This window comes from Narcine bancroftii, chromosome 1 (genome assembly GCF_036971445.1).
Source record: "Narcine bancroftii isolate sNarBan1 chromosome 1, sNarBan1.hap1, whole genome shotgun sequence".
Taxonomy (NCBI): domain Eukaryota; kingdom Metazoa; phylum Chordata; class Chondrichthyes; order Torpediniformes; family Narcinidae; genus Narcine; species Narcine bancroftii.
In genome coordinates this window covers 275,891,231-275,906,483 of record NC_091469.1, presented here as the reverse complement: position 1 = coordinate 275,906,483, position 15,253 = coordinate 275,891,231, and the positions used below count along the sequence as shown (strand labels likewise).

Genomic DNA, 15,253 nt, shown 5'->3' with positions numbered 1-15,253 from the left:
GTTGAACCACCATTCAGTTACAGAATTCTTTGATAGAATTAGATTGCAGTTTTACATTATCATGAAACTATTTGGGCATTCAGGAAATATATTTGGGCAGAATGCTACAGGATAATTACCAGACATAAAGGCCATTATGACTGAGTGCACAGTGCCTTGCAAAATCTTTCTTTTCAAATATCTATCCATATCCTTTTGGAACACTACAATTACAACTGTTTCCATTACACCCTTACCTGGTGCATTCCAGACCTAATCATTAGTTGGTAAAAAAAAATCCTCATGTTACTTTAGGTTCTCTTGCCAATCACCTTCATTCTGTGTCCCTCATTCTTGACCAGTTTGCCAATGGGATCACTTTCTCTTTAATTAATCTGTCTGAAATAATTGATTTCAAAATTCCCTGCAGATCCCCTTAATACATCCTTTGTTCTAAGAGAGCAACACAAATGGTGTGTTGACTTTCATTGCCAGAGGATTAGAGTATAGCGACAAGGATATATTATAACACTTGCAGCTTGTGTATTGTTTGCAGTTTTAGTCCCCTTATTAATGGGGATTGTAGGGAGTATAGTGAAGATTTACCAGACAAACCCATAGAATGATGGGCTGACATATCAAAAGACAATGGAATAATTGGGCTTGTACAATGAGATAGACAACAGACTCGCCAAGGCAAATAGCGCCTTTGGAAGACTACACAAAAGAGTCTGGAAAAACAATCAACTGAAAAACCTCACAAAGATAAGCGTATACAGAGCCGTTGTCATACCCACACTCCTGTTCGGCTCCGAATCATGGGTCCTCTACCGGCACCACCTACGGCTCCTAGAACGCTTCCACCAGCGTTGTCTCCGCTCCATCCTCAACATCCATTGGAGCGCTTACATCCCTAACGTCGAAGTACTCGAGATGGCAGAGGTCGACAGCATCGAGTCCACGCTGCTGAAGATCCAGCTGCGCTGGATGGGTCACATCTCCAGAATGGAGGACCATCGCCTTCCCAAGATCGTGTTATATGGCGAGCTCTCCACTGGCCACCATGAAAGAGGTGCACCAAAGAAAAGGTACAAGGACTGCCTAAAGAAATCTCTTGGTGCCTGCCACATTGACCACCGCCAGTGGGCTGATAACGCCTCAAACCGTGCATCTTGGCGCCTCACAGTTTGGCGGGCAGCAACCTCCTTTGAAGAAGACCGCAGAGCCCACCTCACTGACAAAAGGCAAAGGAGGAAAAACCCAACACCCAACCCCAACCAACCAATTTTCCCCTGCAACCGCTGCAATCGTGTCTGCCTGTCCCGCATCGGACTTGTCAGCCACAAACGAGCCTGCAGCTGACGTGGACTTTTTACCCCCTCCATAAATCTTCGTCCGCGAAGCCAAGCCAAAGAAGAAGAATAAGTCGCATGGAAAATAGTTTTGTGAGCCAGCATAGATTTGATAGGTTAAAATAGCCTCCTTCTATGTCATAAGGAAATCCAGAATACAAGAAATACTGTATCTGAATATATACTGAGAGTAGATTTTGTTGAAACATAAAATTCTGTACAGACTGTGGTGATATGCAATTACACCACCAGGTCACCAGGGGTCATCCCGGTGACCTTGTATATAAAGCAGTTCAGAGCTATAGACTAGCCTTCCAGGTTTGTCTTGCAGAGAGACCAAACCTCTTAGTGTACATATTACTTTATTAAAGCTGTCTTATACTCACACTGCTGTTGTGGTTATTGTCAGTACAATTTAATAAACTAATATCATAGCTACTAGGATGGAAGCTGCTTCTGCTCCAACGTGCATTCCTGACCACCTGGAGACTCTTCCTGAGGAATGGAATACAGGGACGACTAGCACGCATGTGCTTCCGAGGACAGAGACAGCGAGGAACAGCTGTTCTGGAACCGTGGTGGAATGCAGGGAAGTACGATAGGGTAGGTAAGAAACAGCCAAGAGCCCTGCCTGCCCGTGGGTTCGCCGGTACAGGCACCGCCGACCCTAAACCCGGGTCCAATCAGAAAGGGGCCACTACAAGTGCGGGTGGAAGGATCTCCACAAGTCGTGCTCCCGATCACCACGTATGTGCAAAATTCCCAACCACTCCAAAGCCAGGGAAAGTGGACACTGCTACCGTCACTCCCCCAGCAGCAGTTTCCCCAGTACCACGGAGACCTGATGCTACCGCTGGGATCCCCCCTAAGCCTGCTGCAAATGTCCCAAAGCCAGAGACTCAGCCAACAGCCCCAAGCACCCAGGTTACTCCTCCAGCAGACACAAGCCCCACAGAGGCACTACCAGCAGCTCCCCAGTACCCCAGGGTCCACTCTTGCTACACCTAAGGGACCGGAGACTGTGGCTTAGCCATGTGCTGCAACCAGACAGGCTGGAGCTCGACCCCAGAAATCCTGGAGCCAGCACGCACTTCAGCCGCTGGCAGAGATGTTTTCTGAATTACGTGGAGGGTGCTGAGGCATCGGATAAAGAGCAATTAATGCTGCTGTTAGCCCAGCTGGGAGACAACCCTTATACAGTATGCCAGGTCCTCCCAAGAGGCAATGAGCATTTTATAGAGGCATTACAGTAAGGGGCAAAGTGAACTCCACTCCCGGTACAGACTCATGACCAGTAGGGGAGTCTGCCAGAGACTTTATACTCTCTCTGAAAGACCTGGCGAGAGGCTGCAACTTTAAAGCAGTATCAGCTCAGGAGTATGTGGAGGACCTTATTAGGGACAGAATTGTTGCGGGCATATAGTCCACAGAGACGAGACATCGATTGCTGGAGAAAGGAATGGTGGGGCTAGATGAGGCAGAGACTATTGCAGAAGCTTTAGAAAGCACCAGGAAAGAATTGGAGGAGTACTCACAGGACCCTGGGGCTGGGACAAACGTAACACTGCTGGACTCTCTCGCCCCACGAAAACAAAAGTATGCTGCCTCACAGGAATTCACAGCAGCAGCACACCTTGAGGGTCCCAAGTGCTTTTTCTGTGGACAAAGAAAGCACCCCAGAGCCCTCTGCCCTGCCAGAGAAAATGTCTGTTCCAATTGTGGAAAATGTGGGCACTATGAAAAATGCTGCAGAAGCCCCAAGGTCACAGCCAAGGCCCATTCTCATGCTAATGAGAGGCGGGAAAGCTCTTCTTTCTCCACAGATAAACAGAAGAAGAATGCCATGTGCAGCCAGCCATCTTGGACAAATGCTACAAAGCAGAGGACACAGTCTTCAGGAGATGAATATGACACCGAGTACTATCGGATGGAAGGACACGAAGGACACGCCAGACTTGCTTCCCTACACATGAATCAGGCGAGTCCACACAATTTATCTGACGCCATTGTGTGCATCAAAATTAATGATGTGAAGGTAAATTGCTTAATAGATAGTGGAAGCACTGAAAGTTTTATTGACCAGGGGTTAGTCAACCGCCTTGCCCTCACCACATGCCTGAGTGAGCGCCAGATCCTGTTAGCAGCCAGCAGCCTTACGGCTGAGGTAAAACAATTTTGCAGGGTTACTCTAGAAATCCAGGGCATAAAAAACGAAGGGTTCAAATTACTAGTACTCCCTCACCTGTGCCAGTACTATTGGGGCTAGATTTTCAGTGCCAGTTACAAAGCATTACAATAGTGCACAACGGGCCTCACCCCCCCCCACTACGCCTTACGAAGAAATAACACTGCAGCCTGTTTGTCCTGAACATAGAACCCCCTCCGCTGCTCACACACCTGACCCCAGAATGCACACCAATAGCCACAAAGAGCAGGAGGTACAGCCCGAGGGATAGAGCCTTCATTAGGACAGAGGTCTGCAGGCTACTACAGGAGGGCATCATGGAGCAGAGCACCAGCCCCTGGAGAGCCCAGGTGGTTGTAGTAAAGTCAGGAGAAAAACTGCACATGGTAGTGGATTACAGCCAATCAACAAATTTACACAACTAGATGCCTACTCCCTGCCACGCATAGCAGACATGGTCAACAACATTGCGCAGTATAAGGTGTTAACCACCATAGACCTGAAGGCAGCAAACCACCAAATGCCTATTAGAAACAGTGATCACATTTACACGGCAATTTCTGCGACTTCCCTTCGGTGTCACCAATGGAGTGTCCCTGTTTCAGAGAGAAATGGACCGAATAGTAGATGAGTTCCAACTGAAAGTGGTGTTCCCCTACTTAGACAACTGTGGCCACACTCAGGAGGATCATGACACAAATTTAAAACGCTTTTTCCAGGCAGCCGAGGAAAGGAACCTAACATACAACAGGGACAAAGGCGTCTTTAGTGCCAGGAAGTTGCCAATCCTGGGCTACGTAGTGCAGAATGGGGAAATCAGCCCAGATCCAGCCTGTACGCGCCCTCTCCTAGACCTCCCAGTGCCACACATGCTGAAATCACTAAAAAGGTGTTTGGGGTTGTTTGCTCACTGTGCCCAAGGGATCCCCAACTACACCGACAGGGCCCACCCACTTATAAAAATCTCAGTTTTCCCACTGTGCCCAGTAGCCACCAGAGCATTCAGGGACATTAGGGACCATATCGTTAAACCTACTATGTGGTCCATAGATGAGTCGATCCTGTTTCAAGTAGAAACGAATGTATCCAATGTGGCTCTGGCAGCCTCCCTAAACTAAGACGGACGACCGGTGGCCTTTTACTCACGAACCTTACAGGGGTCAGAGGTAAGACACTCAGCAGTGGAGAAGGAGGCCCTAGCCACTGTGGAAGCAGTAAGGCACTGGCGACATTACCTGCTGTGCAAACACTTCACCCTCGTCACGGACTAACGGTCTGTGGCTTTTATGTTCGATAACCAGAACAGGGGGAAAATTAAGAACGACAAAATCCTGCGCTGGCGGATAGAATTATCTACATTTAACTACAACATTCTATACTTCCCCGGGAGATTCAACAAGCCCCCGGACTCGCTGTCCAGAGGCACTTGTGCCATCCTTAACCACACGTCCCAGTTGCAGAACTTGCACAATGAGTTGGGCCACCCGGGGGCCGCTAGACTGTTTCACTTCATTAAAACCCAAAACCTCCCATTTTCAGTAGAGGAAGTGAGGTCAATGAACAAGAGCTGCCCCATCTGTGCGGAATCCAAACCGCAATTTTGCCGGCCAGACAAAGCCACCCTAATAAAAGCTACCAAACCTTTTGAGCGCCTCAGCCTCGATTTTAAAGGCCCGCTCCTGTCCAATAATAGAAATGTCTATTTCCTAAACGTAATAGATGAATATTCCCATTTCCCCTTCGCAATCCCGTGTTCTGATGTATCAGCAGCCACTGTTATAAAATGCCTCCAACGCATCTTCAGCATATTTGGGAACCCGAACTACATACACACAGACAGGGATGCTGCATTCATGAGCGCAGAAGTACAGCAGTACCTGCACGAGAGAGGGATTGCTACCAGCCGCACTACAAGTTACAATCCTGGGGGGAATGGACAAGTCGAAAAGGAAAATGCCACTATCTGGAAAACTGTCCTCTTGACTTTGAAAGCAAAAGACCTGCCTGTTACTAGATGGCAAGAAGTGTTGCCAGAAGCCCTACACTCTATATGTTCTTTGTTGTGTACTGCCACCAACATGACCCCATATGAACGTATCTTTTCTTTCACAAGAAAACCCGCGACGGGCTCAGTGCTGCCTAAATGGATGATGACACTGGGACCTGTTCTCCTCTGGAAGCACTGCAGACCCCACAAAGTGGACCCGCTGGTGGATCAAGTGGAGTTGAGGCACGCGAACCCTCAGTACACCTTTGTCATATTCCCAGATGGAAGAGAAGATTCGATAGCCACCAGGGATCTCACGCTGGCCGGATGTGCGAACAACGCAGAGGAAACACAGATGTCTACGGATCAACAAGGAGCGCAGCAGCAGTCACTAGAACAGTCGTTCATCGAGTCACCCCTGAGGACTATACCACCCACCCCGGAAATCAGCACCCTGGGTACGCCTGCCCCACAAAATATCACCACCCTAGACTTGATGGCAGGACCTAATCCCATACAAGAGGATCCCCAGCCCACATAGCCACATGACCAACCAGTACTTCCCACTCCCACACCTCCAAGAAAGGCCGAAAGGCAGACCGCACTCCCCACCCCTATACCACTACCGAGGAGGTCCAGAAGGCAACAGAAGCCACGAAAAATTTTGGACTTATGAACTTACATACAAGGGAAGAAGGGAGAAATAATTTTTTAAGGGGGGGTGAATATGGTGATATGTAATTACACCACTAGGTCTCCAGGGGTCATCCCGGTGACCTTGTATATAAAGCAGTCCAGAGCTACAGTCTAGCCTTCCAGGTTCGTCTTGCGGAGAGACAAGACCTCTTAGTGTACATATTAGTTTATTAAAGCTGTCTTATACTCGCACTGCTGGTGTGGTTATTGTCAGTACACAGACTGGGAAGAATAATTGAAGGAAGGATGTTCGTGGTGGTTTGGTGACCAGAGGCAGGGATCTTGGTCTATGGATATAGGCTGAGCCACATAGGACACAAAATGAAGAGAAATTTCTTCACTCAAAGCATGGTGAACATTAAATTCTCTATCACCAAAGGCCAATTGAGGCCAAAACATTAAATGTATTCAGGGATTTAGATAGAATACTAAAAATTTCAAAGTACTGAACAGGGCAACAAATTTGATTTATCAACCCTGATCGTACTAAACGAAAGGACAACGTGCCAAATGACCGACTCCTATTTTCTGTTTCTAATCTAAAATTTTTATGCAAATCCAGAGTGTGACAATGTGAAGAATGTCATGTCTCTTCTGTTCTGGTTGTTTTTGTTTTTCACTCCCTTTGTTCATAATTTAAAAAAAATGTTGTTAATCCTTGTCTTGTTCCAGGTTCCCACATCCTGTCTAGTTTCCCTCCTGTGTGATTAACTACCCTGCCCTAATGTGTTTCATCTGTGTCTGATTACCCACCTGTGCCTTGTAATCCTCCTCTCCCTTGTGTATATAAGCTGTGTGCTCTCTTCCCTCTCTGCCAGTTCTCCTTAGCCCTTTGTTGCAAGCGTTCCAGCATTCTTCCCTAGTACTAGCCTATCTGTCTTTGGACTGTTTTTATGACCTTGCCTTGCCCTGCAGATTTGTTTGCCTTCCTAGTAAAGATCCTCATAATTGCTTAACTAAACTGTCTCTGAGTCGTGCATTTGGGTCTATTCTCTGTGAGCCTAATTCCTTGATAAAGAGGACACAATAATGACAAACTGTCATCTAATAAAATTGGATGACCTGAACCATAAACTCAGTGGCTTGTTCCTACTGGTAAAATGAAAATGACTACTGAACAGATAATAGTTGAGAATAAAAGAGAAGCAAAAGGATTTAAGTACTGCAAAAAAGTTTAAAGTACCTAAAGTTTTAAAGTAGTCTTCTTGCTGACATTCCTTTCAACAGAACTGGTAAAATGGTCTCCAAAATAGGGATATTTGGTATTCTTCATAATCTTTGTGTCCCATTGATGAAGAACACATTGGTACTGAGATAAACTAATAATAGCTTTATCTGAAATGAGTTAGCACCAGGTTTAGCTTCTTGAGCAGGGAGATTAGATAATTGTAAAACTGTCAGTTGGAACTCTGAGTGTTTTGAAATCATATGATAGAGAAAATCTCAATTTTCCTGTAAGCTTATCCTTTGATTCAGCATCGAGATCTTAATTTGATTGTATTAATTTAAGGCCATCACAATCACATTGAAGAAAAAGATTAAGCCTTTGTAGACTCTCTTGGGGCTTGTATACTTTTTTTTAAAAAAAGTACATGTACGCAGAGCAACTGCATTAATCAAAGTGTAATATAACATTTTCATCATTAACTACAAATAAGCATGTAAACAATCCTGAAATTTACTTGCCTAATCATATATTTTCACATCTAAATACTTGTCTTTATCCAATGTGGGCAGCAAGTCTGCAAAGTTATTTTATATTGGTATGTAGGTCTTTTCAATGTATTTTTTCTTGGATTCAATCTTGATAGCTAGAAGTGGTTGACTGCCTTGCATACCTTCCAGCTTCTCTAGGCCTTTAAACCAGATTAGCATAGGACTAATTAAGATAGTGTGGTTGGGGCAACACCACCAAGGTGAGAGCTGCAATAAAACTGTGGCACATTATTGGAAATGGAGCTGTTGCTCAATGAAAAACTACAGAAATATAATTGCATTATTGATTCTGATTATGTCACTATTTCATTGTGCTGTTATGTAATATTTTAGTGCTTCCATTCATGAGAGGAGATATTGTTTTCTTTACAGTGCATGGATTTCTGCCATAGATGAAGAGTAATATAGGAAAGGAATATTTTGAGGTGTTGCGCACTTGATCAATCTGAACTGCATTCTTTTGAAACATTAAAATTGTGGATCCTGGAATTTTGAGCAAACATTGAGCTGCTGGAGGAACTCAGCAGGTCAGACTGCATTCATGGGTAGAAATGACCAATGTTTTGGTTTGGGACCCTTTATTGAGATTAAAGTGGGAAGGAGAGATATCAACTATAAAGGCAGGAAGAATCTCAGGAGGGCTAAGAGGTGATCAGGTGTTTGACAGCAGACGGGACAGGTGGAGAGACCACAGGGAGGGAGGAAAGTTAGAGAGAAAAATAATAATGAGAGTAATTAAAGAAAAGATTGAAATAGTGGAACCAGATAGAGGTGGGGGTTACCTAAAATGAGAAAAATCAATGTTCATGCCATTAAGTTTAAGGCTGTCAAGGAGGAATATAATGTGTTTTTTCTCAAGTTTACATTTAGGTTCAGCCTGGCAATTAGCTGAGGCAGAGGATAGACATATTTGTGGAAATGGTGAAGGGAATTGGTTAGCTACTAGAAGAGGTCAAGTTTAGGTCCACAGACACAGCACAGATATTTGGCAAAGCAGTCACCCAATAGACTTTTGAAAGTTTATCCAGAACCTACCTCTTGTTTTCTTTGCCCTTCCATGTCTGCAATAGAGGGAGATCTGCCACCCATGAATGATAATGTAAATGAGGAAGAAAAGAACCACTGTACCCAGCAAGACAATTTTTATTGTGTTGACTAGATGAATATCTAGATTTTGAATAATAATCGGGGTTTTGGCAGTTCTAGCCATGTTCCACCTGTATATGAAAGATAAAACAGAAGACTATAAGGAATCCAGCTGGCAGGTCCTTATTGAAAGATTTTCAAGGTTCACAATAGTTTAACTCTTGTCACTGTGCATCTTCTTAGTACCATGCAATTCCAAGGGGTTTGGCGACTTTGATTGCAGGCCACTTTCCCTCAACCAGCACAATTCAGCCTCATTATCTGTTGCAGGTTGTAACCCATGTTATGAAATACTACCCTGCCTTGGGTAAACTTATACCTCTCATTTTGTTCATTTTAGATGTTTGAGCTACCGAAAGAAAATAGACACACACACTGAGAGCAGTTCAGTTTATACAAGTCTTTATTACTAAATCTAAAGCTGAATTCACACTACAATATGCAAGCCCTTCCCAATTATACTTATCAATGCCTGGACTGGTCCCAACTGCCAAAGCGAGGCGACGACTGCACACTTGTAGTAGGTTGTCTGGGCGCCGGTAGCAGCTTCTCCACCTCCCCGGACTGGGATGTCGCTTTGGAATCTTGAGGTTCTTCTTCTTGCTGAGAGATTTTGCCACATCTTGGAGAGTCTCAAACTTCAGCAGTGGGACCATGGCTTATATTACCCAAAAGTTGTTTACTTCAGATCTTATCTCTTTGAACAAATGATTTAATTATCTTCAAGGTCTCCTGACCAACAAAAGACAACTGCATCTCTTGGCCTCATGGTGGAAGTTGGATAATGTCTGGGCATCCCTGGGCCCCATAGTGTAAATTTAGGTGTGTCTACTAAATATGCATCCTGGGCCTCATAGTGGAATTGAGATTATGTCTTCTGATGCAACTGCATCCCTTCTTTCATCAGCTGGTCTAAATCCTCCATTATATACACATGGCAAGGTTATTTCCCTGGTTGAGCAATCTTGCATCATGGATCACAGTCTCAGAATATGAAGGAGCCACATCTCATTTTAGCATCTGAGGATGGATGCATCAGAAGCCTTACAACTACATAGTCTTCAGTGTGGAACTAAATATGGCAAAACCTCCAAGTTGGGTGCTGAGGTAAGGCAATGGTATGAAGGTGGGCTCCATGAAAAACTACAGAAATATTATTCTGGATGCCACTAATTCTGAATATAACTCTTGCTCTCACACTGTAATAATCTAGAGTTACTATTAATGAGATGGTGAAAAGTGCAATTTCTCTCACGAAGATAAGATTTTAATGTCTGCGTTAGTTAAGAGTTTTGCAGCATATATTAGGCCCTCTTCACTCTGCTGCCATCGGGATAAAGGTACAGGATCCTAAAGTTGAGCACTCAGTGGCACAAGGACAGCTTCTTCCCCACTGCCATCAGATTCCTGAATGATCAATGAACCAAAGACACTGCCTAACTTTGACTTTTCGTGCACTATTTTTATTTATTTTTTAAGGTGAATGTTTGCTCTATGTCGCTGCTGCCACAAAATAACGAATTTCATGACTTGTTCATGACAAGAATTCTGATTCTGACTTGCATACCCCTTGTTTGACACTGCTCAGCAATGTGCTGGGAGATGCACAAAAACAGATGAAGTCTGGTTGGGAACATTGAAGCTCCTGCCTTTACTTTTGTTTGTGAGTGTAAATCTAATATCATTTTATGATCAGATATCATTGCTGAATGGAATCATGCATTAATGAACAAAAGAACACAATCCAGTTTCTAGGTATTGGTCTCCAGTTTTCATTTGAAGAACTTTCATATGGTCCCTTATAAGCCAGCTTCTCCAAGTCAATCTAAAGAAAATAATTTTGGAGCAGATATTCCCAGGATGCATCATTTGACATTTATAACCAAATTAAGTTAACCAAATTAACTCAAAACGGTCAACCAGTTTACCTATCTCGGCTGCACCATTTCATCAGATGCAAGGATCGACAATGAGATAGACAACAGACTCGCCAAGGCAAATAGCGCCTTTGGAAGACTACACAAAAGAGTCTGGAAAAACAACCAACTGAAAAACCTCACAAAGATAAGCGTATACAGAGCCGTTGTCATACCCACACTCCTGTTCGGCTCCGAATCATGGGTCCTCTACCGGCATCACCTACGGCTCCTAGAACGCTTCCACCAGCGTTGTCTCCGCTCCATCCTCAACATCCATTGGAGCGCTTTCATCCCTAACGTCGAAGTACTCGAGATGGCAGAGGTCGACAGCATCGAGTCCACGCTGCTGAAGATCCAGCTGCGCTGGATGGGTCACGTCTCCAGAATGGAGGACCATCGCCTTCCCAAGATCGTGTTCTATGGCGAGCTCTCCACTGGCCACCGTGACAGAGGTGCACCAAAGAAAAGGTACAAGGACTGCCTAAAGAAATCTATTGGTGCCTGCCACATTGACCACCGCCAGTGGGCTGATATCGCCTCAAACCGTGCATCTTGGCGCCTCACAGTTTGGCGGGCAGCAACCTCCTTTGAAGAAGACCGCAGAGCCCACCTCACTGACAAAAGGCAAAGGAGGAAAAACCCAACACCCAACCCCAACCAACCAATTTTCCCCTGCAGCCGCTGCAACCGTGTCTGCCTGTCCCGCATCGGACTTGTCAGCCACAAACGAGCCTGCAGCTGACGTGGACTTTTACCCCCTCCATAAATCTTCGTCCGCGAAGCCAAGCCAAAGAAGTTAATAATGTATAAAGAATGGATTTTTCAGCAGCAGTTAACTTTTGATAAGGTTATGAGAACTGAAATGTCCCAATTACATTGTTGTCAATAGCAAGAGGCCTTGGATTGCTCCACTTTACAGTGCCTGCATCATTGTACTGGCCCACTGGAGAAGCCTATATCGTGAAGAAATGGAAAAATTAAATTAAATAAAAACCTCTTCATTCTGTTCTCCAGATTTTCTAATATAGGGTACTTCAAAGCATAAAATAAGCTTTCTGATTGGCAAATCTTTACTTAATAGTTGAGTTCCCTTGCATTAAAATTCAGGATTCAAACTTTTGGATAATAGTTTAACTGCTTGAAAGGTTGTTGTTTGTGGCAACTTCCCTTTAAATGCTGCATAGATTTGTCTCATCTGCAATGGAGGGAAGGATTCCATGCAATACAGGTCAAGGTGATCTTGTCAGGTCTTAGTTAATGAACAGCAGTGCTGTTAAAATAACAAATAGAACATTTGCTAATTTTGTACTATAGTAGTATTTTATTTGCAGTGATCTGTAGGACTTGTTCTCATTTAAAAATCTAACAGAAAAATCAACTTTAAAACATTTTAAAATAGTATATTTCTTTGCTGTTGGCATCTTTGTACATACACTTGGAAAATAATAAATGCATGAATTAAAAATTCTGAACTGTGCAGAATACAATGAAATATGATCTGTGTCTACCAAGTCAAAGTGACCCCATGATTGGCAGCTGATCAACTCTCCTGAATGTTCATTTGCTCCAACATCAATGCACCATGTTTTACTGTGTACTATCCTCTAAATATACAGTTATCTATGTTAACCTAAAAGGACCTCCCAAACTCATGACCTGTAAGAAGAATAAAGGCAGTATGCATTGGAAACAACATTACCTACAGATTCTCCTCCAAGTCACACACCTCACTGAATTGGTGGGTCTCAATCCTGGTACACCATTCCCAAAAATTGATACAAAATTGGGTTGGCAGAAGGAGTCAGAGTGTAGCGATGGAGGTTTGTTTTTAGGAGTCTGTGGCAAATGGTCTGCCATAAGGAGTAAAACACCAAAGCCTGAAGATGCCATTATTGAAGTAAAAACACAATCCTGGAGAACCTTAGCAGGTTAAATAGAGTATCTTATATAGCAAAAATAAAGATAGATAACCAACATTTTGGGCCCGAGCCCTTCATCACAGACTGAGCAAAATGTAGGCATGCAAATGAATAAAATGGTGGGGGGGGTGGGTGAAGGGGCAGGGGAGAAACACAGGCAAGAAGTAATAGATAGATAAGGGAGCGAGGGCACAACAGCAAACAGGGGAGAGTGGGTTAGCTCTGTGAATGGAGAGGGAAGAGGGTAGACAGCTGAAGGATAGGAGACAGACGGAAAGGGAAGGAAGGAGAATGGGGGGTGGTTTAACAGAAACCAGAGAATCAATGTTAATGCCATCTGGTTGGAAAGTGTCCAGACGGAATATTAAGTGTTGCTCTTTCAATTTACAGGTGGCCTTGGTTTGGCAGTGCATTAGGCCATGTATGCCCCAGAGGTCAGTGTTGCATCCACTGTTGTTTATTATTTGTATTAACAATCTGGATGAGAATTTGTCCCCTTAAATACACTTGCATTGCATCCCATAAAATAAATTTATCATTAATCAAATTAGAATTAGTCTGAAAGAAAATCTGAATTTGCCTTCTACAAAGTCACAAAAATCTGATCTTTTTAATAACATTGAATTAAATCATCTAGAAATGGATTGTTCTTTATCTAATATTGTAAATGTCATTAATACAGGAGAATGATCAGATAAAATTCTTGATTTATTATCAACTTGATTAACTCTAACTTGAAGATGTGCTGACATTAAAAATCGATCTATTCTTGAATAAGAACCTTGCTTATTTGAATAAAAAAAGAGTAATTTCTCTCTCTTGGATGAATTCTTCTCCATATATCTATCAAATTCAAATCTTTCATTAATGTTAATGTGGTTTTCACTGCCTTTGCTCTTGTTATTGTTTTAAAATATCTATGTAAAAATGGAACTAGACAAAAATTAAAATCCCCAGTTATTAAAATATTCTGATGTGCTCCTGCCAAATTAAGAAATGTTTCTTGCATACATTTTTTGTCATTCACAGTTTGTATATATACATTTAAATAAAGTCCAGAATTCTGAACAAATTTGACAATGTACTATAACATATCTTTCTACAGGATCAATCACTACATTTTGTATTGTAACTGGAAGAGTCTTCTCTATCAAAATTTCTACTCTCCCACCTTTGAATTAAATAAAGAGGCTATAACATATCCCACCCACCTCTTTTTAATTTCTGATGTTCTGTTTCAGTTAAACGAGTCTCTTGTAAAAATGCTACAAGAGATTCGATCTGATCTGGATATAAAAGAGTTTAAGGTTAATCAAGAAGAATATAACATTAATTTATTTGTTGATAATGTTTTCATTTATTTGACGCAACCAATAGGTTCACTACGCAAATTATATTTAAGATTGGAGGAGTATGGTAAGGTTTTGGGTTATAAAGTAAATTGAGATAAAAGTGAAATTATGACCCTTACTATAAGGGATTACACTCAAGTTACCCAATTTAAATAGCCAATGAATATTCAGGAAGACAGGTAGATAATAAATTAGAGAAAATATATATAAAATGAATTATGTACCTTTACTTAAAAAAATTGGTGAGAATTTGAATAAGTGGAAGATGTTGCCAATAACATTATTGGGTCGGGTTAATTGTGTGAAAATTAATATATTTCCTAGAGTTCAATATTTATTTCAACATTACCAATAAAGATACCATAAAAGTTTTTTCAACAATTAAATAAATACATTAGAAATTTTCTTTGGAAGGGTAGTATATCGAGAGATTCTTTAGACAAATTGATATGGTCATTTGAGTTAAGAGGTTTGAAATTATAAAATTTTTAAAAATAATATAAAGCTCAATTAGATAGAAAGAGTGCAGAGAAGATTTACTTGGATGTTACCCAGACTTCAGAAACTGAGTTACGGGGAAAGGTTAAACAGATTAAGACTTTATTTGCTGGACCATAGAAGAACGAGGGAAGATTAGATAGAAGTATTTAAAATTATGAGGGAGATTGACAGAGGAAATGCAGATTGGCTTTTTCCACTGGGGGTAGGTGAGATATAAACCAGATGACATGGGTTAAGAATTAAAGGGGAAATATTTAGAGGGAACGTGAGGGGGAAAATTTCAAACATAGAGTGGTCGGAGTGTGGAATGAGCTGTCAGCTGAAGTGGTGAATGCGGGCTCAATTTTAACACTTAAGATAAATTTGAAAAGGTACATAAGTGGGAAACGGAGGTCTATAAACTGGGTCCAGGTCAGTGGGGCTAGGCAGAAAAATGGTTTGGCACAGACTAGAAAGGCCGAAAGGCCTGTTTCTGTGCTACAATGTTAATGTATGGCAGCT

The 15,253-nt window shown here is 42.5% G+C and overlaps 1 pseudogene; it reads right to left on the bottom strand.

The window, feature by feature from the left end:
* The window catches only part of LOC138754116 (uncharacterized), a 53,447-nt pseudogene that overhangs the window by 20,967 nt on the left and 17,227 nt on the right, over window positions 1-15,253 (bottom strand).